Source organism: Triticum dicoccoides, chromosome 2B (assembly GCF_002162155.2).
Source record: "Triticum dicoccoides isolate Atlit2015 ecotype Zavitan chromosome 2B, WEW_v2.0, whole genome shotgun sequence".
Lineage (NCBI taxonomy): Eukaryota > Viridiplantae > Streptophyta > Magnoliopsida > Poales > Poaceae > Triticum > Triticum dicoccoides.
The window spans coordinates 255,749,811-255,764,334 of record NC_041383.1 but is presented as its reverse complement, the minus strand read 5'-3'; positions in this window follow the sequence as shown (position 1 = coordinate 255,764,334).

Sequence of the window (14,524 nt, the reverse complement as noted above, 5' to 3'; positions counted from 1 at the left end):
GTGAACTACTCCCTCCTTGTCATGGAGAGCGCCGGGATGATGAAGATGGCCACCGGTGATGGATTCCCCCTCCGGCAGGGTGCCGGAACGGGCTCCCAAGAGGTTTTTGGTGGCTATAGAGGCTTGCGGCGGCGGAACTCCCGATCTATCTTGATTTTTGATGGTTTTAGGGTACGTAGGGATATATAGGCGAAAGAAGTCAGTCGGGAGGTGCTCGAGGGGCCCACGAGATAGGGGGCGCCACCCTATAAGGGGGGCGCGCCCTCCTATCTCGTGGCCTCCTCGAGGATCTTCTGACGTGGACTCCAAGTCTCCCGGATCATATTCTTCCAAAAAAAAATAACTTTGCCGAAGGTTTCATTCCGTTTGGACTCCGTTTGATATTCCATTTCTTCGAAATACTGAAACAGGCAATAAAACAGCAATATGGGCTGGGCCTCCGGTTAGTAGGTTAGTCCCAAAAATGATATAAATGTGTAAAATGAAGCCCATAAACATCCAGAAGGGGTAATATAATAGCATGGAACAATCAAAAATTATAGATACGTTGGATACGTATCAGTCAACTTGTTGGCCATAATTGTCATAAATGTGAAATGCAACAAATAGTTATGAAAGAGGATTTACCACATCTGTATCATAAAGCGGGTGAGGGCCGACGGGGACGGACATCAAGACCATGGCACTATGTATAAGAAGCAATCATACAAAGTAAGAAAATTATACATACCAACTATATAAATCATACAATCATACAAATAACTATATAAATCAAGTACAACATAAAAATTTGAATACCTAATAATCACTATCGATAATGACGTGCTCATCATCATCATTAATAAATGCATCATCATCTTCACTATCGGTGATGACATGCTCATCATCATCATTAATAAATGCACCATCATGTGGAAGGCCACCTTTACGTAATCGTTCAAGCATTGACAGGTCATCTGCAGCAGTAACTTCTTCTTCTTCCGTCTCTTCTTGTTCTGGCTCAGGGGTGAAGTCGGATTCACTATTGTTGTCTACTTCAATGTTCTGGGGTGGAGTAGAGCGGTTCTTGAAACGTTTTTTGGAAAGACATGTTTCTTGGAAGAATTCTCCTTCATCATGTGTCCTGGTTAATGTGAGGTTCATAATCCTCTTCATTGGGGGGAGGTGGTCTAACACGTGGCGACACTTCATAAACGACATCCGAACCACTGATATTTGGATCACTTTGATAGGCCCAAGGTAGATAGAAAACTTAGGTTGCCTGTTGAGCCGTAATATAGACATCGGGAACATCCAAATGGGTTCTTTGTTTGATTTCGACTAGCCCTATATGTTCATGAGTCCTTCTAGTCTCCCTCGGCTGGAACCAATAACATCTGAAGACTACGACGTTTGGTGGGTTTTCACCATAGAATTGAAGTTCATAAATTGCTTCAACTCTTCCATAATACTCGATACCTCCTTCACCGATAGCAGAGACACAACAATTTGTAGACTTTCGATCGGCCATAGATAGCTCTTTGCCATAGGTACGAAAGTGATACCGTTGATGTCATATTTGTCAAATGAACGGACCTTATAGTCAAAACCATTAGCTACTTGTCTCAATTCGGCATCCATAATCTCTGAATTAGCCTACAAGTTTAATACAAAAGGATTGTTGCATTAGTCGCAAATTAGCCAAAGATATGAAAGGGTCTAATGGAAATTACGGTTTTTTTGAACCAAGAGATCAAACCGGGATATTCAGCTCCTTGCTTTGCCAGAAGCTCATACTCTTCGACGGAATCCTTTTGGATCACCGCTCCATACGAGAATATGGTGACGTATTGACTGCATCAAATATCCAGGAATAAGAGGAGTTCAAAGGAATTAGAAGTTGCGAAACAATGTACCAGATCTTACTCGATGTACGGCCACACTCCTGTTAGGTTGTTGAAGAGATACAGCGAAATGGTCCGCCATTCTTTAACATCCAATGATACTGGTTTCCAACCACTGGCTGGTGCGAGATTCCCTTTGAATAGGCTGAGGTTGGATCCACCCTTTTTAGGCTCGTCGGCATTGTACCGAGGCTTCGGATTATGCGAATGACGATTTTTGGTTTCGTAGTGTGCTGTCACGAAGTTTGCCGCCTCCTCAGTGATGAATGCCTACGCCATCGATGCTTCTATTCTACGTTTATTTTTACATTTTGCTCGAAGCGTCTTCTGCATCCTCTTAGTTGAGTAGCACCAACGATTTTGCACGGGGCCCCCCAATCGTGCCTCGATCGGGAGATGTAAAATCAAGTGTTGCATTGGATTAAAGAAGCTTGGCGGAAAGATCATCTCTAACTTGCAGATCAACTCCGGCGCCAACTGTTCCATTTCTTCTAGGAGCCCAGGCGATAGTTCTTTCGCACAAATAACACGGAAGAAATAGCTCAGCTCTGCCAGTACTAGCCATTCATCCTCAGGGATGAAGCCACGCAATATCACCGGCATTATCCGCTCAATCCATATGTGCCAATCATGACTTTTTAGACCAAATATTTTCAATTTTTGAAGACTTGCTCCCCTCTTTAGATTTGCTGCATACCCATCCGGGAACATCAACTGCATTTTCACCCACAAAATAATTTCCTTCATACCTGGCCTTCCAAGATTGAACCATGCCTTTCGCTTTGCCCAGTTCCCCTTTCCTTTCGGTTCTTTCATGTTTTGTAACGGTCTATTGATGTCTACTACACAACCTTCTTCTTGTAGACGTTCTTGGGCCTCCAAGTGCAGAGGTTTGTAGGACAGTAGCAAATTTCCCTCAAGTGGATGACCTAAGGTTTATCAATCCGTAGGAGGCGTAGGATGAAGATGGTCTCTCTCTAACAACCCTGCAACCAAATAACAAAGAGTCTCTTGTGTCCCCAACACACCCAATACAATGGTGAATTGTATAGGTGCACTAGTTTGGCGAAGAGATGGTGATACAAGTGCAATATGGATAGTAGATATAGGTTTTTGTAATCTAAAAATATAAAAACAGCAAGGTAACTAATGATAAAAGTGAGCGTAAACGGTATTGCAATGGTAGGAAACAAGGCATAGGGTTCATACTTTCACTAGTGCAAGTTCTCTCAACAATAATAACATAATTGGATCATATAACTATCCCTCAACATGCAACAAAGAGTCACTCCAAAGCCACTAATAGCGGAGAACAAACGAAGAGATTATGGTAGGGTACGAAACCACCTCAAAGTTATTCTTTCGGATCGATCTATTCAAGAGATCGTACTAGAATAACACCTTAAGACACAAATCAACCAAAACCCTAATGTCACCTAGATACTCCATTGTCACCTCAAGTATCTGTGGGCATGATTATACGATATGCATCACACAATCTTAGATTCATCTATTCAACCAACACAAAGTACTTCAAAGAGTGCCCCAAAGTTTCTACCGGAGAGTCAAGACGAAAACGTGTGTCAACCCCTATGCATAAGTTCATGGGCGGAACCCGCAAGTTGATCACCAAAACATACATCAAGTGAATCACGTGATATCCCATTATCACCACAGATAAACACGGCAAGACATACATCAAGTGTTCTCAAATCCTTAAAGACTCAATCCAATAAGATAACTTCAAGAGGAAAACTCAATTCATCACAAGAGTGTAGAGGGGGAGAAACATCATAAGATCCAACTATAATAGCAAAGCTCGCGATACATCAAGATCGTGCCATAGAGAGAACACGAGAGAGAGAGAGAGAGAGATCAAACAGATAGCTACTGGTACATACCCTCAGCCTCGAGGGTGAACTACTCCCTCCTCGTCATGGGTAGCGCCGGGATGAAGAAGATGGCCACCGGTGATGGATTCCCCATCCGACAGGGTGCCAGAACGGGCTCCCGAGAGGTTTTTGGTGGCTACAGAGGCTTGCAGCGGTGGAACTCCCGATCTATTGTTGTCTTCGATGTTTTTAGGGTAATATGGGAATATATAGGCGAAAGAAGTCGGTCGGGGGAGCCTCGAGGGGCCCATGAGACAGGGGGCACACCCGGGGGGTGGGAGCGCCCTCCTATCTCCTGGCCTCCTCGAACCTTCCCTGGCTTGAACTCCAAGTCTCCCGGATCATATCCTTTCCAAAAATCACGCTCCCGAAGGTTTCATTCCGTTTGGACTCCGTTTGATATTCCTTTTCTTCGAAATACTGAAACAGGCAATAAAACAGCAATATGGGTTGGGCCTCCGGTTAGTAGGTTAGTCCCAAAAGTAATATAAAAGTGTATAATAAAGCCCGTAATCATTCAAAACAGATAATAAAATAGCATGAATGCTTCATAAATTATAGATACGTTGGAGACGTATCAGCATCCCCAAGCTTAATTCCTACTCGTCCTCGAGTAGGTAAATGATAAAGAAAGAATTTATGAAGTGTGAACGCTAGAAGGTGCAAAAGTTTGATCAATGATAATTTCAATTACCTTTTCTATCATGATTATATGTCATAACAGTAGTTCATCTCATAAAACTTCTCACGAACAAGTAACAAGCAATTCACATGTTAAAGCATAGACCATAAACTTTCTTGAAAACTAGCAAACTATGTTCTCAGTCATCAAACAATTGCAATTCATATAATTTTCAGGAAGGGTCTATGTCAGAGCTTTGATTTAGCAAACTTCACACACTCAACTATCATATAGTCTTCCATGATTGCTAACACTCACGCAATACTAATGGTTATGAAGTTTTAATCGGACACTGAGAAAGATAGGGGCTTATAGTGTTGCCTCCCAACGTATTCACCTTTGGGTGATGTCAACAATAATATTTCATGCTAACTTACATCCAATTGGATATATATATAAGGATCTTTCCAACACGAGGTGCTTGCCAAAGGATAAAATGAAAAAGGGAAAGGTGAAGATCACCTTGACTCTTGCATAAAGTAAAAGACATAAAGTAAAAGATAGGCCCTTCGCAGAGGGAAGCAGAGGTTGTCATGCGCTTTTATGGTTGGATGCACAAAATATTAATGCAAAAGAATGTCACTTTATATTGCCACTTGTATATGGACCTTTATTATGCAGTCCGTCGCTTTTATTGCTTCCATAACAAGATCGTATAAAGCTTGTTTTCTTCACACTAATAGATCATACATATTTAGAGAGCAATTTTTATTCCTTGCACCGATGACAACTTACTTGAAGGATCTTACTCAATCCATAGGTAGGTATGGTGGACTCTCATGGCAAAACTTGGTTTAAGGATATTTGGAAGCACAAGTAGTATCTCTACTTGGTGCAAGGAATTTGGCTAGCATGAGGGGGAAAGGCAAGGTCAACATGTTTGAATGATCCATGACAATATACTTTAATTGAGATGTGAGAAAACATAACCCATTACGTTGTCTTCCTTGTCCAACATCAACTCTTTAGCATGTCATACTTAATGAGTGCTCACAATTATAAAAGATGTCTAGGATAGTATATTTATATGTGAAATCTCTCTTCCTTCAATATTCTTTCATGAATTGTTCAAATGACCAATACAATGCTTGCTAACCTTCAATAAATTTACAACCTCTACTTCTTAGATGTGAAGTCATTACTCCCCATGGGATAAGCAAATTAGACATATATAATTTCAGATTTATGACATTCAACTCATTCAACCATTTACTCATAGGATATAAGTGAAGCACACGAGTAAATGACAAACTACTCCAAAAAGATATAATTGAAGATCAATGAGTAGCTAGATAATTATGTAACTATGTGAAGACTCTCTCTCATTTAAGAATTTAAGATCTTGATATTGTATTCAAACATCAAGAAAAGCAAAATAAAATGAAATTGCAAGGATAGCACAACTCATGTGAAGAAGCAAAAACTTAGGTTCAACCGATACTAACCGATAGTTGTTAAAGAAGAAAGGTGGGATGTCTAACGGGGCCTCCCCAAGCTTAGATGCTTGAGACTTCTTGAAATATTATCTTGGGGTGCCTCGGGAATCCCCAAGCTTGAGCTTTTGTGTCTCCTTAATTCCTCTCATATCATGATTTCTCTTTTTATCAAAAGCTTCATCCACACCAAACTCAACAAGAACTCGTGAGATAGGTTAGTATAAACCAATGCAAAACCTTATCATTTTCTACTGTAAAAAATCACTAAAATTATTATTCAACATTGCATACTAAATGCCTCTGCATATTTAATACTCCTATCCTCAAATAGAATCATTAAACAAGCAAACATATGCAAACAATGCAAACATAACAACAATCTGCCAAAACAGTACAGTCTGTAAAGAATGCAAGAGTATCAATACTTCCCTGACTCCAAAAATTATGAGAAAAATACTATGTTGTAGAAGATTTATCAGATCTCATTATGCAAAAAGTTTCAACATTATACCATACTCTGACTTTTCTAGGGAATTTTTGCAACAGCGGTAAATTTTCTGTTTTCAAACAGCAACATGTATACTAGCAAACTAAGCATGGTAAAGGCTATCCTTGACATTTTTATTGAAAATATAGATGCAAAACATTATTCTAAATAACAACAAGCAAATATTAACAAGATAGAATGACGCTCCAAGCAAAACACATATCATGTGGTGAATAAAAATATAGCTCCAAGTAAAGTTACCGATGGATGAAGACGAAAGAGGGGATGCCTTCCGGGGCATCCCCAAGCTTAGCCTCTTGGTTGTCCTTGAATATTACCTTGGGGTTCCTTGGGCATCCCCAAGCTTAGGCTCTTGCCACTCTTTATTCCATAGTCCATCGAATCTTTACCCAAAACTTGAAAACTTCACAACAGAAAACTCGTAAGCTTCATTAGTATACGAAAATAAAACCACCACTTAGGTACTGTAATAAACTCATTATAAATTAATATTGGTGTAATATCTACTGTATTCAAACTTATCTATGGTTCATACCCTCCGATACTACTCATAAATTCATCAAAATAAGCAAAAACAAATAGAAACAGAATCTGTCAAAAACAGAACAGTCTGTAGTAATCTGTATCAAACGTACACTTCTGGAACTCCAAAAATCCTCCCAAATTAGGAAGTCTTAAGACATTTGTGTAAAAATCCAGAGCAAAAAGAATCAGATCATAAGAACGTTTCTATGAATTAACATAACTAATTTACTGGGTGAAAAAGTTTCTAATTTTCAGCAGGATCAACACAACTGTCACCGTAAGCTATCCTAAAGGTCTTACTTGGCACTTTATTGAAATAAAAGCTATAAAACATGATTAATACAGTAGCATAATCATGTGTACACACAAAAACAGTAAAGGTAAATATTGGGTTGTCTCCCAACAAGCGCTTTTCTTTAATGCCTTTCTACCTAGGCATGATGATGACAATGATGCTCACATAAAGGGTAAGAATTGAAACATAACGGGAGCATCATGAAGCATATGACTAGCACATTTAAGTCTAACCCACTTCCTATGCATAGGGATTTTGTGAGCAAACAACTTATGGTAACAATAATCCACTAGCATAGGAAGGCTAAACAAGCATAACTTCAAAACTTTAAGCACATAGAGAGGAAACTTGATATTATTGCAATTCCTACAAGCATATGTTCCTCCCTCATAATAATTTTCAGTAGCATCATGAATAAATTCAACAATATAACCAGCACCTAAGCATTCTTTTCGTGATCTACTTTCATAGAAAATTTACTACTCTCCACATAAGCAAAATTCTTCTTATTCGGAATAGTGGGAGTATCATAAGAGACTCGAATACTAAAAATTGTTTCCACATTAAAAGAGTAATGTTCAGAAAAAGGGTAATCATAATCATGACAAGTTTTATAAATATAATCATCACTGCTTTTTATAGCATAAGTTTCATCACAATAATCATCATAAGTAGCAACTTCGTTCTCATCATAATCGATTGAAACCTCTTCCAAGATAGTGGAATCATCACTAAATAAAGTTGGCACTCTTCCAAATCCAGTTTCATATTCATCACAATAAGATTCAACATCCTCCAAAATAGTGGGATCACTACTTCCTAAAGTTGACACTCTTCCAAACCCACTTTCATCAATATAATCATCATAGGTAAGAGGCATGCTATCATCATAACAACTTTGCATATCAAAACTTGGGATGCTAAAAATATCATCTTCATTAAACGTAGCATCGCCAAGCTTGGGATAAACATTAATTTTAGCAAATATATTCTCAAATATTTCATCCTTATCAAACATAGCTTCCCCAAGCTTGGGCCTTTTCATATCATAAGCATAATCACTATTAAAAATATGGATAGCACCAATAGTACAGCAATTATCATCATCACAATGAGTAGTAGGAGCAACATCATTTGGGAGGGATACCTTTTTACCTTTGTTGCTCGTTCTTTTATTTTTCTTCTTCACATTATGTGTGGATTCAACCTTCTTCTTTGAGCTCCTTATTGATGAGATTGGTTGAATAGAAAGCTCCTCCTCGTCACCTGATTCATCATAAGAAATAATAGGAGGATAATGGGAAGTCTCTTCCCTTTCATTAGTATTATTTTCATCTTCTATTTGCTTTATTTTCTTTAGGTAATTGGAAATATAAGGATTTTCAATGCAATTCACCGCACAATACAAATAAATCTTCTCTAAATCAAAATCAAGAAATCTATCAAGATTAAATTTTGGAATACCCTCAGTTATATGTTCTATTTCTTCATACCCTAAAAGAAGACTAAGCTCTTTATGATGCTCAAGGGTAATCAAGCTATCGCAATTTTTGGACACGATTCGATCATGAAAAAGATTGCATTGGAGATTTAAATGACCACATTCATTGCAAAGTTCACAAGGAGCGCGAAAAATATTGAATTTTTCAGCACAAACATCAAGACTTTCTTGCAACAATTTAGTTTCTAAATGCTTATGCCTCTTGCAATATCTATTTTCCCTATTTGGTGTGTACTTGCAAACCCAATCTACTCCACAAAAATCGACATGCTTATAAGAGACATTTTCATCATAACTAGTGCAACCATCATTAGTACCATGGATATTCAAAGAGTTCATACTAACAACATTGCAATCATGCTCATCATTCAAAGATTTAGTATCAAACATTCTATATATTTCTTCTTCTAGCACTTGAGCACAATTTTCCTTTTCATCGTACTCACGAAAGATATTAAAAAGACGAAGCGTATGAGACAAACTTAACTCCATTTTTTTGTAGTTTTCTTTTATAAACTAAACTAGTGATAAAACAAGAAACAAAAAGATTCGATTGCAAGATCTAAAGATATACCTTCAAGCACTCACCTCCCCTGCAACGGCGCAAGAAAAGAGCTTGATGTCTACTACACAACCTTCTTCTTGTAGACGTTGTTGGGCCTCCAAGTGCAGAGGTTTGTAGGACAGTAGCAAATTTCCCTCAAGTGGATGACCTAAGGTTTATCAATCCGTAGGAGGCGTAGGATGAAGATGGTCTCTCTCTAACAACCCTGCAACCAAATAACAAAGAGTCTCTTGTGTCCCCAACACACCCAATACAATGGTGAATTGTATAGGTGCACTAGTTCGGCGAAGAGATGGTGATACAAGTGCAATATGGATAGTAGATATAGGTTTTTGTAATCTGAAAATATAAAAACAGCAAGGTACTAATGATAAAAGTGAGCGTAAACGGTATTGCAATGGTAGGAAAGAAGGCATAGGGTTCATACTTTCAGTAGTGCAAGTTCTCTCAACAATAATAACATAACTGGATCATATAACTATCCCTCAACATGCAACAAAGAGTCACTCCAAAGCCACTAATAGCGGAGAACAAATGAAGAGATTATGGTAGGGTACAAAACCACCTCAAAGTTATTCTTTCGGATCGATCTATTCAAGAGTTCGTACTAGAATAACACCTTAAGACACAAATCAACCAAAACCCTATTGTCACCTAGATACTCCATTGTCACCTGAAGTATCTGTGGGCATGATTATACGATATGCATCACACAATCTCAGATTCATCTATTCAACCAACACAAAGTACTTCAAACAGTGCCCCAAGGTTTCTACCAGAGAGTCAAGACGAAAACGTGTGTCAACCCCTATGCATAAGTTCATGGGCGGAACCCGCAAGTTGATCACCAAAACATACATCAAGTGAATCACGTGATATCCCATTGTCACCACAGATAAACACGGCAAGACATACATCAAGTGTTCTCAAATCCTTAAAGACTCAATCCAATAAGATAACTTCAAGAGGAAAACTCAATTCATCACAAGAGTGTAGAGGGGGAGAAACATCATAAGATCCAACTATAATAGCAAAGCTCGCGATACATCAAGATCGTGCCATAGAGAGAACACGAGAGAGAGAGAGAGATCAAACACATAGCTACTGGTACATACCCTCAACCACGAGGGTGAACTACTCCCTCCTTGTCATGGATAGCGCCGGGATGATGAAGATGGCCACCGGTGATGGATTCCCCCTCCAGTAGGGTGCCGGAACGGGCTCCCGAGAGGCTTTTGGTGGCTACAGAGGCTTGCGTCGGCGGAACTCCCGATCTATTGTTGTCTTTGATGTTTTTAGGGTATATGGGAATATATAGGCGAAAGAAGTCGGTCGGGGGAGCCTCGAGGGGCCCACGAGACAGGGGGCGCACCCAGGGGGTGGGTGCACCCTCCTATCTCCTGGCCTCCTCGAACCTTCCCTGGCTTGAACTCCTAGTCTCCCGGGTCATATCCTTTCCAAAAATCACGCTCCCGAAGGTTTCATTCCGTTTGGACTCTGTTTGATATTCCATTTCTTCGAAATACTGAAACAGGCAATAAAACAGCAATATGGGATGGGCCTCCAGTTAGTAGGTTAGTCCCAAAAGTAATATAAAAGTGTATAATAAAGTCCGTAATCATTCAAAACAGATAATAAAATAGCATGAATGCTTCATAAATTATAGATACATTGGAGACGTATCATCTATCACATAGCTCCTCTTGATCGACTCTAGCCATAGTATTATCCTTTGATTTCCCCTCTATGCCGAACAATGTACCAAAAATGGCTTCGGCGATATTCTTTTCAGTGTGCATCACGTCGATGTTGTATGGGCAAAGGAGGTATTTGAAGTAAGGCAGATCCCAGAAGCATGTCTTGTGAGTCCAGGCGTGTTCCTTATTATACCCCTTGAAATACCCTGGACGCTCTGGATCTGACTCGAGAGCGTTTAATTGATCTAGGGTCTGTTGGCCTGTCAACGCAGGTGGTGCAGAGTGTTTGACAACTCTACCTTTGATGAAGTTCTTCTTGTCTTTCTTGAACTTATGGCCAGGATGCAGAAACGGTCTATGCAAGTTGAAGCAACTATTCTTGTGCCCTGCCGTCAGTCAAGGAAACTCAAGAGCTCCCTTGCATGTGGGGCACGGGAACCTTCCATGCACACACCAGCCAACGAATAGCACATATGCCGGCAAGTCATGCATCGAGTACATGTACCAGGCACGCATTATGAAGTTTTCTTTGCTAAAGGCGTCGTATGTCTTGAACCCATTATCCCCAGCTTCTTGCAATTCGTCCTTAAGCGGCTGTATGTACACATTCATATTCTTCCCCATATAGTTGGGTCCTGGAATTATCAACGTCGGGAAAATGTTCTTTCTTTGCATAATCTGCCTGGGGGGAGATTGAGTGGAATGACAAACACGGGACAACAGCTATATGGGGCTGCCATCTGACCAAACACACTAAACCCATTTGTGCTGACGGTGACTCGAGGATGCCTTGGATCTGCCCTTTTTTCCTTATGTAATGCATCGAAGCGCTTCCACGCTTCACCATCCGATGTGTGCACCATCATCACATTCCCATCTGCATCTAGTTCGGTTCTTTTGCCCGTTTTGTGCCATGTCATCTATCTGGCTGTCTCTTCGACCATGAAAAGACGTTGAAGTCTTGGTACGATTGGCATATACCTAAGAACATTAACAGGTATTTTAGTCCGCGTCTTCTCACCCATACCGTTGTCTACCACAACATACCTGGAAGAATTGCAAATGGGACAATAGTTCAAGTCCTCATACTGAAGCCTAAATAACACACATCCTTTCTCACAGGCATGTATCTTCTCATAGGGCATCTTAAGAGCACAGAGGATTTTGTCTGACTGGTACAGGTTTGGAGGTAGCACATGGCCTTTGGGTAGAAATCGTCCGAATACTGTCATCATCGCGTCATAGCATTCTCTGCTCAGGTTGAATTGAGCCTTCAAAGCCATTTTTTGTGAGATGGCATCCAGCAGACAAAGCTCAGTGTGCTCGTGGAGAGGACGTTTTGAGGACTCCAACATTTCAGTGAAGGCCTTTGCAGATTCCTCCATCTCCTCGTCCTAGTCCCGAGAATCGTCAAAGTCTTGCACCATGTCTGCGGTCCCGGTACCATGCTCGTCGATGCGACGACGAACCACCTCGGCTCTGGCACGTTGGGCAGACTCACCATGTAATGTCTAGACCATGTAATCAGACGTAAAACCAAACTTCTGCAGGTCTTTACTCATTTCAAGCTCCTCCCTCTTTTTATAGTTGTCGCACCGGGCACAGGGGCACCAGCTAAATTCATGGCCATTTGCAAATGCGGCTCTAACAAACCCCTTGGTTTTTGTTAACCATTCCTCGGTCCAAACTTTCTGACTAGTGAAACTGGTGTACATCCATGCACGATCACTCATATTGACTTCCTACTGGACACACAAGAAATATATACATAATTAAGCAAACCATATCCATCAGTTAATGGAGTTTGTTAGTTTTATTACGTCCAATGCAACCTACATGCTAATAGGTAAAGATAGGTCCTAATCCCACCCGAGTATGTGTAGATTGGCTTCGTTTTCCCATGCTCTGCTCCGGATCCGACGCAAAATTTTGGTAGCACCTCCCTGTTGTTCTCCTGGTACACGTCTCGGCAATAAGCAGAGAGGATGTGTACCGGGAGAACAACAGGGAGGCACTAATGAAATTCTGCATTGGATCCAGAGCAGAGCATATGGGAAAACGAACCCAATCTACACATACTCGGGTTGTCCATGGATAACGTTGGATAATTCGAAAGAATAACGATTATAAATATGCAAACGCATGCATATTTATAGATGTAACCCTTTTGAATGGGAGACGCATAGTAGTTACGCATACTGATGATTGACACCTATAGCTAGCAAGTTTCATCGGCACGAATACCGGAACATAGCAAATGAAGGGGGGAGGAGGAGATGTCATTTGTACTCACCAACGAACGCAGGGGCAGAGCTCGTCGAACGCTAGACCCTCGCAGCGATGAAATAACTACACATTTAAATCAAAAGATGAGTAACATAGCGACCCCCTAACCCGCTCGTCCCTGGGTAAAATAAATAGCAACTACCATCGATGCAATTTACATGAGGCGGTCGGCGTTGAACACTAGATCCACATCCTACAAGTGAAGCCGGCACTCGGCGTCTCAAACAATAGTTCTGGTGGCCGATGACAGTCGAACACCTTGGCGAATTTTTCTGGCAGCCTCTGTGATGAGGATTAAAGCCAAGTTTTGAAATTTCAAACAACCAAACCAACTTGAGTTAGTTTGGGTGTTTCAAGTTTCAACACTTAGCTTTCAATCGTCATCTCTGAGGCTGCCAGACAAATTCACAATGGTGTTCGACCGCCATCGACGTCGAGAACTGTTGTTGCTGGATGCAGGACCCCTGTGTTACTTGTGGGACGTGGATGTTGTATTCGACACGACGGCCACATGTACCTCGCACTGATGATACATGCTATTTAGGGTACCATCGACACCAAGGAACCCCCTAACCCGCTCGTCCCCGGGTAAACTAAATAGCAACTACCATCGGTGCAAGTTACATGAGGCGGTCAGCGTTGAACACTAAATCCACATCCACAAGTGAAGTCGGCGCCCATCGTCCCGCAACAATAGTTCTGGTGGCCGATGATGGTCGAACACCTTGGCGAATTTAGGGTGTTCGACCGCCATCGGTGCCAAGAACAGTTGCTTTGGGACGCCGGACGTCGGCGTCACTTGTGGGACATGGATGTAGTGCTCGACGCCGACGGCCACATGTATCTCGCACTGATGATACTTGTTATTTAGGGTTCCATCGACACCGAGGAACCCCCTAACCCGCTCATCCCTGGGTACCCTCAGGTATGGCGATGCACGGTCGACGGGTCAGCACTCAGACCGGGGGGTTCTCGGCATGGGCGTCGGGACCGGCGGGACCCACTGGCTCCACCATCTATCCCCTTAGCAACCCTCTTCCTTTTTACCTTTTTCCTCTTCTTCTACTTATTCTTCTTTTTTTAATTTTTTCTTCTTCTAATTATCTAAACCTAAATCTGGCAGTAACCTAATCCTACCACTCTAACCTAAATCTAAACACAAATAATAGTAGAAAAAAAACCTTGGCTCCGGCGGTGGTGGAGGAGGCGGCGGGGTGGGGCGGGCGCCGGGGCGGCGAGGGCGGGGCCTGGCGC